Below are 14,543 nucleotides of genomic sequence, written 5' to 3'. Positions count from 1 at the left end.
AACCTTACTCTTTGGAATGTATTCTTTTGCTTGTTCAGCCAATAGGAATAGGCTTTAAAAACTATTTCTTTGGACCATAATGATGATTGATAGGTTTGTATATCATTCCTACTGCTGCTATAACAACTTGTCACTCAATTAATGTCTTAAAACTAATACAAATTTATTATCTTATAATTCTTTAAGTATCTTACAAGGGAGCTGACAAGTCCAAAATGGTTCTCTCTGGAATAAAAACAAAGTGCTGGTGGGGGGTTCATGATGTGCTGTAGGGTTGGGGGTTGAGGAGAGAAACCCTGAACTTGCCTTTTTAGCTTCTGAAGGATGCCTATACTCAGCTTGTGGGTCTTTCATCTACTTTCAAAGCACTTCAACCCAGTCTCTGTTTCCGTTGTTACATCTCCTCTAACTCACTCTCCTGCTACCCTCTCACTGACAAATTCCCTTGTGATTAGTTGAACCCCTAAGGGTAATATCACCATTTCAATATCCTTACTGTAATCCCATTTGTCATATAAAATAACATATCCACAGGAAAGTAGGATGTGGACATGCATAACTGGGGGGCCATTATTTTGCTAACCAGAGCAATTACATCCATCCTAGCCACCTTGTCAGCATGGGTATAAAAGTCCACATAGGTGCCCTGCACTTACTCTCCATTTAATTTTTCTCCATTAAAAATGTTCAAGACCAGCCTCAGGAACTTATCCTCATGTTACAGCTTTTAAAATGTATAAAAATGAGCTGGGTGAAGTGGTGCACGCCTATAATCTTAGGGATTTGGGAGGCTGAGGCAGGAGGATCAAAAGATCTAGGCCAGCCTCAACAATTTAATGAGACCCTGCCTCAAAATGAAAAATAAAAATGGCTGGAGATGTGGCTCAGTTGTGGAAAACCAGTACTGAAAAAAAGGAGGAGGAAGAGGTGGAAGAAGAGGAAATTCTCCTTTATGGGAATGAATGAATGTTTGTTTGCTCTTTCACCTATAATGACTGTGCTTAATGGTGGATATACAAAGAAAAATAGGGTATCATCTTTTCTCTCAAGGTCAAGAAGAAACACAGTTCCTGTAATCATTGTCATGTTTTCAAAAATAAAAAAAAATACAATCAGAAGTTTGCTTGCTGGTCTTCTTTCTTAACATGTAAGCTCACTAAGAACTTGGATTCCATGTATGATATATGTATTTGTGTATGTTTATATGTGCACTACATATTCTGAAAAAAGCATTTGATACAATAAGCAAAACATAGTTTCAAATTTTGGCTCTACCATCAACTTGATGCATGACTTTTTGTGAGAAATTCAACATCTAAAAGGCTTAGTTTTCATATTTGTAAAATGTGGGTAATATTACTCACATCACCAGGACTTTGAAAGGACTAAATTGAGACAACGTATGTGCTCTTAATGTCCCTCAAAATACATGTAAGGAAATTTAGTCACCAATGTGACATTAAAAGGAGGGAGGTTTTAGGAATAACTAGGACATGAGGGCTCTTCCCTTATAAGTGGATTAGTGCCATTATAAAATGCTTTTAAGGAACTAGCCACATTTCCTTTGCCCTTTTTCCCTTCTACCAAATGAGTACACAGCATTTAAAGTGCCATTTTGAAAGCCAGAAGTAGACCTTACTAGAAACAATCTGCTAGCTGCTGGACCTTGGACTTCCCAGCCTTCAGAACTGTGAGAAAAAAGGTTCTGTTCTTTACAAAAGTGCCCAGTCTTAGGTATTCTGTTATAGCAGCAACATGGACTAATACCATGTGGAAATCACCAAGAATAGTCTGGTATGTAGTGAAGCCTCAAATGTGTGCTCAGAATTTAAAACAAAGACAGTGTCTTTATATTACAGGGGGATTAAGAGTATACACTATGAAGCCAGTCTACTTGGTTTAAAATTCCATCTCTACCATTTATTAGCTATATGACCTTGATTGTAAAATAGGAAAATAGTAACTCCCACTTCTTAAGATTGTGACAAAGGTTATATGAATTATATACTACAATATAGTTAGAATGCTTAGAACATGCCTGTCACCTGTTAATGCTATATAATTTTTGGCAGTAATTATGTGTCTCCTTAAAATTGTAGTTCCTCAAAAAGGGGCATTATACTTTATTAGTTATATTAACATAATACAATTATATTAACTAAGCTTATAGTTTTCAGTATAGGGTATTTCAGTCTCTGTTACAGTGTGATGCAGTGAAAGGACCTGAGTCCTTGGTTAACTCACGTTCATAAGCAAGACTGAACAAGGTGGGCTGGTATCTTCCTCTGTAAAAAGGCAACATTAATCTCTGCCTAGCCAGGATTTCTTGATAATCAACATATTAAACAGATATCACAGATTATCTAGGTTTGAATTCTGATTACTATATGTTTACCTTGGATATATTTTGTAGGAAGGGAAAGATAGACCTAGCCTCTATCTTTCCCTTCCTACAAAATAAATGTAGACTATTTATTTATTTAAGTACTGGAGATTGAACCCAGAGTTGTTCTATCACTGAGGTACATTCCAGGCCCTTTTTGTTTTATTTAATTGATCAATTTTTTTGAGACAGGGTCTTGCTAAGTTGCTGAGACAGGCCTTGAACTTCATATATAGATCTTTTTTAATGAAGAAAAATTATTTCTGTCACTATCACTATAGTTCTTAACTCTTATTTAAGATAAAATAGTCATTTTTATTTAGAAAAATATCTAAACAAAGAGTTGGAAGTGCAAGTAGGACCTAACAGCATGTGTAGAAAGGAGGTAATTCAACTAGAGAGATGGCTAAAATGTGTCTAGTGGGAAAATAAGCAGAAATTAAGGATGAGGGAGAACACACAAGAAGGAAGGGAGAATACAAGAGGTGAGTGAATATGTCAGGGACATGAAGCCTGTGGGGAAGGACAGCCAGTGGGAAGTTTAGGGTAAACCCATAAAAATCTTTTAGAAAAAACAAAGTCTAAAGTTCAAATCTATGTTTCCATTTCTTGGACATAAACTCCAGAGTTCACTGAAATGTGATGTGTCTGTACTTTTGTATAAGGGCACAATCCAGCAATGGGACAGGGTGGTCTACCCCACATTCCCCTCTTCCTGATATTTGTGTAGTGCTAAGAGCATCATATAACAATTTGGAATTGCAGGTGGCAATAAGAAGTAAAAATGCATGGTGGTGGCCTAGAGAAGTATCTCTTCTATATTAGAGGGAGTGATTTTAGAAGGAGGAAGATAAGAAAAAATTCCAATATATATTTCCCAGGATTGGAGTAAAGATGATGTGAAACATCTCATGCTATTTCTCTTTGTTTTGCTCTTAATTGATTCATCAAATAAGCATCCAGTACCAAATAAGTGCCAAGTACCATCTTAGGTCCTTAGTGAACAAACAAAAATAATTCTTTCTTGTTGAGGGCCACAGTTTAGTCGGAATGACACCTGGCATTTTGCTAGAGGGAATGGTTGAAAGGTGACCCTGCTCCAGGATTAGGGCGGCTCTGGGATTAGGGCGGATCCTGCTGGGATTAGGGTGGATCCTGCTGCCTTGGGCGCCCACTACTTTGGAGTTCCCCTTGAGTTCTTTCAGGTTCTGGGTTCCGGGAGAATTGGCGCGTGGAGCCCGGTGGAGGGAGTGTGTTCCCAGGAAGTGTGTGTAGAGTGCCGGTGAGAGTTCGGGAATAAAGAGTTGCTGTTTGAACCTACAAGGTTTTGTGGCGGCTCGGTTATTGTGTGCCCAGCCAGACTGCAGCACTTTCTCACAGAATTTAGTTTTGTAGAGGGATGAAGTGGAGACATTAGAAAGAAAGAAATGCATAAGTAAAAGACATATCACATCAGATGGTGATAAATGCTACTGATCAAAATAAAGCAGGGAAGGGAGAATCAGAGTAGGGTGGTAGGAGGTCATGGCTTAAAATAGTAGGGACAGGAAACACCTCACTCAAAAGACAAATTTGAGTCAAGATGTGAAGGAGGTGAGGGAGCAAGACCTGTGAATGCATAGCAGAAGAACAGTCCAGGTAGAGGGAATAGTCAATGCATTGGAAAATCCATTGTGGCTTGAGTGAAATGAGCTGTGGGGAAAGTCATGAGAATGTTTGGGGGGCTGGAGGGATGGATGTTGGGAGAGGAGCATATATGATGTGGAAAGCCTGATGGTACAGGGTGCAGTTCTAACACTGACTGCACATGTGAATCACCTGGGGGATCTGACATTTGATGCAGCCAACCCTGATTTAATGGGGCTGGAATAGGATCTTAGCATAGGTAGGTTTTAAAAGAGCAGCCAGTAATCCTTACATGTAGCAGGGCTGAGAACCACAAATACGAGCGATGTAAAGCATCTAGAAAGCTTTTTCCTGAGAGGGAAAGGAAGCTCTCAGAGTGTTCTGAGCAAAGGAGAGAATATCTTCTGACATAGACTCTAAGAGGATCCCTGGCTTGAAAATGGATGCAAATCCAGTTATGTCTTTCCAAACATGTTACTATTCCTGTTAAAACAAGTCTTAAAACAAATAGAACTGTTAGTTTTCATGAAAATGCCTGGTATATCCTAAATACATGTTAGTGTATTATTTCATAAAAATATGATATTAAAACTGAAGCAAAAATGCTGTGTTCAAGGTGTATGCTTGGTAAAGTTCTATTTAATGCTGTCCTTCAGCTTCTGATAGAAATTTATTGAGTGATACCTGGTGAATTAGGAAAGAACATGCATAGATATATTTTGTTTCTGGCTTCTAAATATGAGAGTAATAGCTTATTGCTTATCTATAAAACCTGGTCTGAGATTGGAAATAACATCTAACCATGATAAAATGTATGAAACCCTTGTGAGGCTTATAAATACCAATGAAGAGAAAGGAAGTTTAATGATAAAAATATTTTCTATACTGGGCCAAATGCCATTTATAACAATTCTCTTGTGAAGTGTTCATTGTCATGTAAATTATGTCCCTTTTTTTCTAATTGCTTCTCTATTTTGCAAAAAAGAAAAAGCATTCTGTTAATAATAGAAAGCATAGATTTCACTTCTGATGTATTTGAGAAAAATACATAAAATACAAAATACATTAAAATATGAGTTTGGACTATTAGCCCTTCCATATGTTGTAACTCTGGGACCTCTATAAAGCTGAAATCCTCTACAGTTTTCCAGAACACATATTTGCTAGGAGAATTATGAGCCTTCCCTAAGTATCATTATTTCAAAAATGTGTGTACAATAATCATTATAAGAGAAATTAGAGTAACAAAAGAAAGAAAGAGCATTTCTTTATAGTATAAGGATGTTAATGAAAAAACAGTAAAAGCTATTTTTTTTTTGTTTCAAAATGGGTAACTGAAATGTGATTTTTTTTTTTTTTTGGTGTCTGAAAGGTGTCTACCCACACACCACCATCCCACGCACAGAATTTCATTTGTTTGAACACATATTTTTCCTTTTCAATTTTTAACATTTTGTTAAGAGAAATGCCAAGCATATATAAAGGTACAGAGAATAGCACAATGAACTGCCCCATATTCATCACCTAACTGCAACAATTTTCTCTGTGGTTATTTCTTGTCCTGAAATTGATTGTGTCTGATATCAGTAAAGTCCCTCCAGATTTCTCATGAACAGCATTTGCTTGGTATGCGTTTATTCATCTTCTTACGTTTAACCTTCTTGAGTCTTCTCACTAAAATGTTTTATTTTTTGTAAACACATTGATGTCTTCCTTTTAAAATTCCAATCTGACAATCTCTGCTTTTTAAATGGAATGTGTAGACATTTATATTTTGTGTAACTAGTAAGGTGATTACCTTTAAGCCTATTATCTTGCTATTTGTTTTGTCATGTCTATTCTGTTTCTTTTTTCTTCTTTTAGATTTTTTTAATATTCCATTTAATCTCTAGTATTAGCTTTGATTTTTGATTTTCCCCCCTAAGATTTATAATATTCATCTTTTTAAAAAATTTTAAAATTTTTTATTTTTTAATTAATTTTTATTCTATTTATGTATATGTGACAGCAGAATGAATTTTGATTCATTGTACACAAATGGAGCACAACTTTTCATTTCTCTGGTTGTACACAATGTAGCGTTGTTACCGCTGTCGACCAGTGACGAGTCCTTGCTTCCCCAATGTTGAAGAATAACACCAGAGAAGCACACCGAGGCAAGGTCAGAGTAGAAATTAGAAGTTTATTAAAGGACAGCAGAAAAGACTTCTCCCGGAGGAAGAAGGGGACCCAAGAGATGGAATCCATGGAAGTGCAGTTGTCTCCCCTTTTTATAGTTCTTTCAGTGATGGAATGTAGGTGGGAAGGCCCGAGAGGTGGGACACAGGTGGGCCAAAGAAGTAATGTGGGCAGGAAAGACTTCTGAGTCAGCATCTTCAAGTTTGCTGGGGGCTGTTCATTAACATTTCTTTGGGATGGGCTCTGGCCTTGGGCTTTTCCCAGACTTCATTAACATTCCAAGAGTTGTTCAGCTTTTCCCGGAATTCATTCTAAACATGGCCTCCATTTTGGATCTTACTAGATATTAGACCCAATTTACCTAACAACACTGACTACCTAACTTTAAATCTGGCTTCAGTGTCACACCAAATGTGCAGTCACACAAGTACCTAGGTAACCTTGTCTATCTGATTCCACCATCTTTCCTGCCCCCATAACCCTCCCCTCCTCTCCCTCTCCTTTGCCCAGTCCAAAGTTCTTCCATTCTTCCCATGCCCCTCCCACCCCGCCCTGTCCATTATGGATCAGTATCCACTTATCAGAGGGAACATTTGGCTTTTGTTTTGGGGGGATTGGCTTAATTTACTTAGCAGGATATTCTCCAACTCCATCCATTTACCTGTAAATGCCACAAATTTATTCTCTTTTAATGCTGAGTAATTTTCCATTGTGTATATATACCACATTTTCTTTATCCATTGATCTATTGAAGGGCATCTAGGTTGTTTTCCATAATTTAGCTATTGCGAATTGAGCTGCTACAAATATTGGTGTGGCTGTGTCACTGTTATGCTGATTTTAAGTCCTTTGGGTATAGACCGAGGAGTGGGATAGCTGGGTCAAATGGTGGTTCCATTCCAAGTTTTCTAAGGAATCAATGAATTTTTCACTTCAGATACTGCATTTTTCTGTGTAGAAGTTCTATTTGTATCTTCCTTATATCTGTCCCCTCTATTTTCATTATATTTATGTTTTCCTTTAAATTCCTGAATATACTTAAAATAAGTGTTTGAAAGTCCTCATCTGTGAATTCCATTATTTTCGTCATTTCTTGGTCTTTTCTATTGATTCGTTTATTACCTATGTATTAGTATGTCCTGTATCTTCACATGCTTAATATACTTTTTTGTTCTCTGATGAAACTTCTTAATTTTAGGCTTTAAATATCTGGGTCTTTAATTTTTTTTAAAGTGCTTGAATCTTGATAACTCCCTTCAAAACAAGTTTTGTTAGGGTGGGTTGTGGGTAGCTTTCATGCTAGAGCTAGCTTAACCTACCATTAAAGGCTGGTGTTCTGGAATCTCTACCAAGTATCTCAGGTCGTCAGCAATTTTTATTCACTTTGGTCATTTAGAACTCAAATGTACCCTATCTCTGAGTGAGATGAGGGAAGTTTTCAGTTTATAACTTCTCAGTAATTTCTTAACCAGTCTTGTGTAATTTCCCCTTTCAATTTTGATCAATGATAAACAGTCACAAGAGGGCTTTTATACAGACTTCTTGGGCTTTTCTCTCCCTTCCTTCCTTCCCATGTTAGTCAGTTTTTTGTTGCTGGGACCAAAATATTCAATAACAACTTTGAAGAGGAAACATTTATTTTGGCTCATGGTTTCAGAACTAGATCGGCTGGTTCCATTGCTCTGGGCTCAAGGTGAGGCAGAGCATCACGGTGGAAAGGCATTGTGGAGAACTACTCACCTCATAGTGGCTGGGAAGTGAAGAGAGAAAGGGGGTGCTGCAGGGAGGATGCACCCTTCCAGGGCATCACCAGTGATCCACCTCCTCCAGCCACACCCCTCCTGCCTACAGTTACCCAGTTAGTCCATTTAAATTAGGATAGATGGATTAGGTCACAGTTCTCATAATCCAATCATTTTATCTCTGAATATTCCTGCATTAACATCAGAGCTTTGGGAGGACACCTCATATCTAAACCATAACCCTTCCTTCCTTTTCTCTTTCTGTCTTTTTTAAACATAGTTCTATGCTCAAAGATTTTTGCTCCACAAATTCCAGCTGCCTCAACCTCCTCTATCCCATTCTCAGAGAATGCCTTGCTCTTAGATTCCCCTTCCCTATTCTATAGTGAAAATTCCTATTGTCCAATGTCTCCCCCCCCGCCCCCCACCCCCGTATGGGGGATTGAACTCAGGGGCACTCCACCACTGAGTCACATCCCCAGCCTTTTTTATTTTTAATAATATTTATTTTCTAGTTATAGGTGGACACAATATCTTTATTTTATTTTTATGTGTTGCTGAGGATTGAACCCAGTGTCTCATGCATGCTAGGTGAGCACTCTACCTAAGAGCCACAACCCCAGCACCCCCCAGCACCCTCCAGTTCCAATTTTGTGTTTTACTTAGAGACAGGATCTTAGGGCATCGCTAAATTGCTAAGGCTGGCTTTGAACTCACAATCCTCCTGTCTCAGCTTCCTGAGCTGCTGGGATTACTGGTGTGTGCCACCACTCCCAGCTTGCTCAATGTTTTAAAATAAATATTCTTGGGGCTGGGGATGTGGCTCAAGCAGTAGTGCGCTTGCCTGGCATGCGTGCTGCCCGGGTTCAATCCTCAGCACCACATACAGACAAAGATGTTGTGTCCGCCAAATACTAAAAAATAAATATTAAAATTCTCTCCCTCTCTCTCACTCTCTCTCACTCTTTCTTTAAAAAAAAAATAAATATTCTTATATTTTGTTCAATTTTCTGTTTGGGCAAATAGAAAGAAAAGTCAAATTGAAGACAAGTCTAGTACCAGTTACTCCATCATAGCAAGCAGAGGAAGATTCAGTTTCAACAATTACCTTATTAATAATTCATAGCCAGTCTTATTACATCTATACCTGCATCCCCACACCTATCTTTTCTGGATATACCACAGAAGCTAACAATTTTAAATTGATGGAGTACAGAATGATGGCAAACTCGATTTTAAGTGGCTGAAATAGGAGCACCCGTGAAGGCTGATTGTGTGCCATAGATGCTAGAATGTGCCATGTGGGCACAAGCCACCTTCATCTCTCCTGGAAATCCACAGTTCAGTTTACAATGAAAATTTATTAAACTGACTTTTGTTTGGTTCTTTTAGAAAGCTAGGCATACAGGATTTAAATAACAGGTTCTTAGCACAAGTATCAATTAATGATTATTTAAATGTTTGATTCTTGCTACCTATTCATGTAGCTTAATTGATTCAATAGTTGTTTGGCAAGAAAATTTAAAGTGTTCTTAATTCATCATCTTGACACCTATTATTTGAATATTATCCAAATTAAGGCATTTTATGAGTTAATGTCCCTCTCAACTATTTTAATTACCTGCAATAAGTGAACCAAACATTTCTACATGTTAAAATTTCCCAAAGCAGTTTCAGAAGGCTACAGAATATACTGTAAATGGCAAAAACCCTTTAACGCCCTAGCCAAAACACTGACCTGTTATAAACACCTTATAAAAGCACAAGAGGCTTGTATTCCCTGTCAATAGAAGTGACATTATAGAACACTTTTCTTCTAGGAATGTGAATAGTGATGTTATTAAGAAAACCAGTTTTTTTTCTTTCTTTTGCTTTCTTAGTAAACTCAGGTGGTACTATAATTCTAGAACTGGCATTTTATTTTGTTTTACTTTAGAGGTGTAATGAATGGAAAACTTAATAATTCACAGTATTCTCCCACTTTAGCACAAAACTTGGGAGGCAATATGGTATACTAAAAGATCACTAGAATTAAGAGAACTAGGTTTTAATTGCCAATAACTTGCTGGCTTTAGTTGAAATGTAGTCCATTCATTGGTGTGAATTCAATAAAAAGGAATTTCTTCTCACACATTTAACACAAAGAAAATGAAATCATACCTGATGGGAATGAGTAGTTTAGTCACTAGGGATCTGAACTGTGTTCTGGGGGCAGGAATGTCATTGGGGGCTTCTAAGGCATAATTCAGGGGTCCTTAACTCTGAGACCCAATACTACCATTTGGTTGTTTTATTTTCTGAGTTTTATTGTGTTGTCCAGGTTTTTTTTTTAGTTATTTATGTTTATTTTTAAATTATGTGCAATAAAATTCACTTTTTTTAAAACTGGTGTACAAGTCTCTAAGGTTTGGTCATGTAATTCCCTTACACAACTGAGATTCAGAATAGTTAACATTGCCCTGCCCTCTGCCCCCAACTTCCCTCATGGTGCTCCCCTTTATAATAAAAGCTTTCCCAAAGCCTTTGGTCTCTTAGAACCCTTAGTATGTTCCTGTTCTGTAGTGACTTCCCAGAATGTCACATAAATGGAATCATAAATTATTCAGCCTTTATGAACAGACTCAAAGCTGCCTTTTTTTAAAAAAATTTTTTTAGACATTGATGAACCTTTATTTTATTCATTTATTTGTATTCAGTGTTGAGAATTGAACCCAGTGCCTCACACATGCTAGGCAATCTCACTGAGCCACAACCCCAGCCCCCAAAGCTGCCTTTTTATAATTGATATTTTGATATTCCCCTTTACAATTCTTAAATAAAATGCATAGATAATACTATCTACTCCAACAGATACAATTTCAAAATAACCAATATAATACCTTAATATACATAAAAATAAAAAATACAATAAAAATATGATTCAAAATGAAAAGAGTCGAGCACAATTATTTTGAAAATGAAGTAATCAGATGCTTGCATCTACTTTAGTAAAAAAAAGGTTTAGTTTTAAGGGAAGTTAGAACTTTAGAATTGTAATAGAGAAAATGGCGGGGGTATTAGGGGTGTGATGATATGATTTTTCTAAAGTTTTAGCAATTCTTGGTAGAGATAGAAACATAACCAAGTAAAATGTTGCTTTCTGACTTTTCACAGAATCTTACTATTCAAAGAAGTAGTGTTTCTGGAAATTTTAGTAGGTGTTAAAAACTGTGTGTTTATAATGTAAAATGCCGCTAGGTTTCTAGGTTCAGATAATTATAAACAGTCTTTTTCATCTACATGAATCTACCGTGGAGTAATCAAAAGACTTGGAACAATCCTTGTTTAGTCCTGTCTAGTGGACAGCAGAGTACCTACCATCCCTGTCTTATAACCTATAGGAGCCCAAAGCACCCTTCAGTCCTTGTAAAAATCAAATAATCACAAGAATTTTAAAAATGATTCCTAGGGCAGCATCTGAGACCCGCTGGCCAAGATGAAATATCTATCATGCTACTCACTAATCTCATCATAGGTCAGTGTTCACTAATCTTCTGGTTACTAGTTGAATTTCCCAGATAACCTTGACACTGAGAAAAGAATGTCTTAAATTGCTACTTTTATGTACTAGTCTCCAGAAATATACTGTTTTCCATATAGGAGATTGTGTTGTTTATATTATTATTTTCTGTAAATTATGATGTTTTAACTCTTATAATTTTTTCTGTTTGGAGAGGGACTTCTCCTCCTGGGGCTAAAAAATACCAGGAGCAAAGACAGCATGCCTTTGATTTGCAGACTAACCAGTCCAGAGACATACCCCACTACTTAGCCCATATACTCCAGGAGGCACTATTCTGCCTTGATTATCTCAGGGCCAGGTATCAGGTAACAAGGACCACTCCTAAAATCCAGAGCCTGCTGAAATTATCCAAACTAGTCAATTGTAAACTGTTTGCCCTGACATGGTCAAAGTCTCTTCATTCTTGCCCCTTCTGTCTACTGACCAATGTTGGTGCTTTCCCAAGTGGCCTGTGTGGTGTGCTCTGCCTCCTGTTTCTACAACTTGTGAATATAATAACAGGTTTTCCTGAGCCTTGGCTATGTCTCATTTTGTCAACATACCTGACTGTCACATAAAAGACATAAAATAGAGATTAATAAAGTATCATTTTTATTTATCTGAGTTCTGATTTAGCCTGAAACAGTCTCTGAAGTCCAGATCAACTTGAAAGTAACAAAATTGAAATTTGTCTACAAAAATGACTTCTTATTTTGTGTTAATTCTATGAAGGTATTGTTCCTTTAGTAGGTCTTGCTTTCACAACTAGCTGATCTTGAAATTTTGAAGGCATCCTTTTAAGAATTCTTGACTGTATATTTTTTTAAACTTTTTATTTATTTATTTATTAATGTATTATTTTAAAAATTTGTTCTACTTGGTTGTACATGACAGCAGAATGCATTTCAATTCATCGTACACAAATGGAGTGCAACATTTCAATTCTCCGGTTGTAAATGATGTAGAGACACACCTCTTGTGCAATCATACATGTACCTAGGGTAATGATGTCCATTTCATTCCACCATCTTTCCTACCCCCATAATTCCTCCTCACCCTCCCCTTTTCCCAGTCCAAAGTTCCTGCCTTTTTCTCATGCCCCATCCCCATGATAGATCTGCATCCACTAATCAGAGAAAACATTTGGCCTTTAGTTTCTTGGGATTGGCTTACTTCACTTAACATGATATTCTCCAACTTTATCCATTTAATTTTATTCTCTTTTAATGCTGAGTAATATTCCATTGTGTATATATACCACATTTTCTTTATCTATTCATCTACTGAAGGGCATCTAGGTTGGTTCCACAATTTAGGTATTGTGAATTGTGCTGCTATAAACATTGATGTGGCTGTGTCACTACAGTATGCTGATGGTATATAACAAGGAGTGGGATACAAGGGTCAGATGGTGATTCTATTCCAAGTTTATGAGGAGTCTCCATACTGCTTTCCAACGTGGTTGCACTAATTTGCACTGACTGCATATTTTTAAAGAGGATATTTACTACTGATACAAGTGCTTTTCAGTGTTTATCTGGATGAAACTGATAACATAATCTGGTATTGTTTAATTTCAATTAATTCTATGAATGGAAAGAAAATGTATCATGTTCAGGTGGTAAGGGCAAGGTGTCTTAGGAAGCTTGAGCATCCTCAAAAATGAGTGTAGGATACAAGACTTCAATTCTTTTTTTTTTTTTAATCATTACTGAGATTGTTTTTTTTTTAATATTTATTTTTTAGTTTTTGGCGAACGCAACATCTTTGTTTGTATGTGGTGCTGAGGCTCGAACCCGGGCCGCACGCACGCCACGCTTGAGCCACATCCCCAGCCCCTTCAATTCTTAATTAAAAGTAAAATTGCAGCTTGGGATATGGCTCATCGGTAGATTACTTGCCTAGCTCATATGAAGCCCTGGGTTTGATCCCTCGCATTAAAAAATTATACTAATAAAATCACAGGCCAATATTTTTTTATTTTTAAAATTTTTTTGGTTGTAGTTAGACACAATACCTTTATTTTTTTATTTTTATGTGGTGCTGAGGATCGAACCCAGTGCCCCGTCCATGCTAGGTGAGCCACAACCCCAGTCCACAGGCCAATATTCTTGAAGAATATAGATGTAACAACAATATAGATGCAAGGAAATCAAATTCAGCAGCACATTAGAAGACTCATATTTCATGATCAAGTGGGATTATCAATAAATAATAAGGCAACTTTCATAATATAGGTTTTAAGGTTAAAATTTTTAAAATTATAAAGTTAACTTTTTAGCATACCAAAAGAATTTTTAGAATCACATTGCTTTCTTTGAGATCCTAGTTGGTACTGTTAAGATTTCCCAATTGATGAAGTTAGACCTATGCTCCCATTGTTGGTTAATGACAAAATTTTATTGCAATATTCAAAAGACAGAGCAAAGTTCCTTTGGAATAAGTTATGTGGCTCCTTGTAAATTAATGATAAATGTTCATAGTATTCATACTGTTAGAACAGATGATTTAAGACTAAATTTTTGCAGACTTCAGACAATAGGAAGAAACTAGTAACTTATAAGAGGAACTATAGCCATCTGGATCCAAACAGTGCATTAACTCTTTTTTTAAAAAAATATTTATTTATTTATTTTTTTAGTTTTCGGCAGACACAACATCTTTGTTTGTATGTGGTGCTGAGGATTGAACCCAGGCCGCATGCACGCCAGGCGAGCACGCCACGCTTGAGCCACATCCCCAACCCCTAACTCTTCCAATATATATTTAACAGACACTCCTGAAGTACCTACTATAGTTCAGTCACTTTGAAGCTGGAAACCTTCCAACCTTCCTTAGTTGGAATCTGAGCTGACGTGGCTGATCAAATAGTCCTTGAATTTAAAAATGTTTCATCCTATGAAGATATTCTATTTTTTTCCCATTCCTTTAATATTGGGCAATGAAATTATTTTCCTTTTTTCCCCTGTCATAAAAAATAGTTTATTTAAATGTCATAGGGATGAAATAGCAGGACAAACAGAAAACAATGGATATGATTTGTGCAAGACTAGATACTCTGGGTTGCTTGGCA

Source organism: Marmota monax, unplaced genomic scaffold (genome assembly GCF_021218885.2).
Source record: "Marmota monax isolate L192 unplaced genomic scaffold, Marmota_monax_Labrador192_F-V1.1 WCK01_AAM20220418_F8-fsc00056, whole genome shotgun sequence".
Taxonomy (NCBI): Eukaryota; Metazoa; Chordata; class Mammalia; order Rodentia; family Sciuridae; genus Marmota; species Marmota monax.
Note: the sequence above shows the minus strand (reverse complement) of the source record.